The following is a 2,500-nucleotide window of genomic DNA, read 5'->3' as shown; positions in this document are numbered from 1 at the left end:
TTGCACCGCAATGTAACGCAATTTGCACCGCAATGTAACGCAATTTGCACCGCAATGTAACGCAATTTGCACCGCAATGTAACGCAATTTGCACCGCAATGTAACGCAATTTGCACCGCAATGTAACGCAATTTGCACCGCAATGTAACGCAATTTGCACCGCAATGTAACGCAATTTGCACCGCAATGTAACTCAATTTGCACCGCAATGTAACTCAATTTGCACCGCAATGTAACTCAATTTGCACCGCAATGTAACTCAATTTGCACCGCAATGTAACTCAATTTGCACCGCAATGTAACTCAATTTGCACCGCAATGTAATGCAATTTGCACCGCAATGTAATGCAATTTGTACCGCAATCTACCCCCACATTGTGCCTTAACCTAACCCACATTGTGCCTTAACCTAACCCACATTGTGCCTTAACCTAACCCACGTTGTGCCTTAACCTAACCCACGTTGTGCCTTAACCTAACCCACGTTGTGCCTTAACCTAACCCACGTTGTGCCTTAACCTAACCCACGTTGTGCCTTAACCTAACCCAAGTTGTGCCTTAACCTAACCCAAGTTGTGCCTTAACCTAACCCAAGTTGTGCCTTAACCTAACCCAAGTTGTGCCTTAACCTAACCCAAGTTGTGCCTTAACCTAACCCAAGTTGTGCCTTAACCTAACCCAAGTTGTGCCTTAACCTAACCCAAGTTGTGCCTTAACCTAACCCAAGTTGTGCCTTAACCTAACCCAAGTTGTGCCTTAACCTAACCCAAGTTGTGCCTTAACCTAACCCAAGTTGTGCCTTAACCTAACCCAAGTTGTGCCTTACCCTGCTCTGTAATTGGCATATGACACGTTACATTAATGTATTGTCCAACCGCAACCCGCTCAGAATGTTGTGTACACAGCTACGTGTCATCTCCCCATAACAGCTGCATTGCAGTGTGGTACGCCATAGAGACGTGTGGGAGTAATGGACGCAGTGGATGGCGATCAGCATGAGCCGTCTGTTCATGTAGTGGCGCGTGTATGCAGACGTAGTAGTCTCTTCTCACACAATGTGATAGCACGGTGCCCCGCGTTCCACATCTGCGACATGCTACAGAGGCCGGTTGACAGTTGGTCGCGCAATGGACATCGCATACGTACGGGGGCACCTTCCACGTGCCCTCTAGTCGGGCACATTTTGTTGCGTGGATGTGAGCGGATGTAGTGTGTCTTGACACCTGACAGGCAGGCATGCAATAATAGTTGACTTTGCAAACGGGGATGGACGTGTACGTTTACTGGTGACGTTACGCAAATGAACAACTGGTAACCCGTTGTGGTGCGGTTGTCCTTGCTGGAGGTACATCTGTGAGGGCAACGATCGGTACAGCTACGAAGCGGTCCCCACCATACCAACGAACGTGAATGTGAATCTGGGTGTGAAGCGATACGCGGCTGTGGGTGGGTGGGACTGTCCCCGGCCGGTGAGGGGGGGCCGCCCGGCGTGCTGGCCGCGCGGTGCGTGGGCGCACGCGCTACAGCCGGCTGGTGGGGGCGCCCAGTGGCAGGCGCGCCGGCCGACGGACGCGGCAGGCGGCGCAGCTGCGCGCCGGGGCACCCTGCGCGCGGCGCCGTGCAGCCAAAGTGGGTCCTCGCCGGCCCGGTGCGAAGCGCGGTGGACATCTGCAGTGTGCTGGTCCGATTGAGGACTGTGTGCGTTGAGGATGCGCCGCCGCCCGGCACTCGGCGCCGCGACGCCGTCTGCTGCTCGGTCGCCCCAGCGGTTCTCGCTGGTGGTTTGTATCGCAGTTGTGCAGACGTGTTGGCACGTGCGCTGTGCTGGGAGAGTTCGCTTCGGCACCCACGTGGGGCCTTTGCCCTTCTGTGGCGCTGGCGTTGGAGCTGCCGGTCACCGTAGGTGGCGCGTGTTGTCTCCCGCCGGCAATGCCACGACAGCACGCTCCCGGGCCTCTGTCGGCAGCGGCAAGCTCAGTTGGGAGCACGGGTGGTCGCACCTAAAGCGTCTACTCGCCTAACTCCGGGCGATTGCGCCTCTCTCGAACCCGACCAAGTACTTAGGACGGCGCTGCGCGCCGCCGGGACCTGAGAGGGTTTCGAGGTGTATTGTGCAGGGGAGCTCAGCCTCCTCCTGTTTGCAGAATAATTGAGCGGACGCTTGCGTGTTCGCGCGGGCCCCTGGGACACACTCCCGGGCGGCCGGCTGCTCAGCTCTAGTTGACGCAGCTCCCTGGTTGATCCTGCCAGTAGTCATATGCTTGTCTCAAAGATTAAGCCATGCATGTCTCAGTACAAGCCGCATTAAGGTGAAACCGCGAATGGCTCATTAAATCAGTTATGGTTCCTTAGATCGTACCCACGTTACTTGGATAACTGTGGTAATTCTAGAGCTAATACATGCAAACAGAGTCCCGACCAGAGATGGAAGGGACGCTTTTATTAGATCAAAACCAATCGGTCGGCTCGTCCGGTCCGTTTGCCTTGGTGACTCTGAATA

General features: G+C 55.0%; 1 non-coding gene across 1 annotated transcript in view; it reads left to right on the top strand.

The window, feature by feature from the left end:
- Nucleotides 1-2,230: 2,230 nt before the first annotated feature.
- The window catches only part of LOC126123238 (small subunit ribosomal RNA), a 1,909-nt gene continuing 1,639 nt past the window's right edge, over nt 2,231-2,500 (top strand). Inside the window, exon 1 of the ribosomal RNA XR_007526336.1 lies at nt 2,231-2,500. This exon is cut by the window's right edge and continues 1,639 nt beyond it. This is a non-coding gene — a ribosomal RNA (small subunit ribosomal RNA).

The sequence above is a fragment of the Schistocerca cancellata genome, unplaced genomic scaffold (genome assembly GCF_023864275.1).
Source record: "Schistocerca cancellata isolate TAMUIC-IGC-003103 unplaced genomic scaffold, iqSchCanc2.1 HiC_scaffold_418, whole genome shotgun sequence".
NCBI classification, from domain to species: domain Eukaryota; kingdom Metazoa; phylum Arthropoda; class Insecta; order Orthoptera; family Acrididae; genus Schistocerca; species Schistocerca cancellata.
This window is presented reverse-complemented; position numbering and strand designations above follow the sequence as displayed.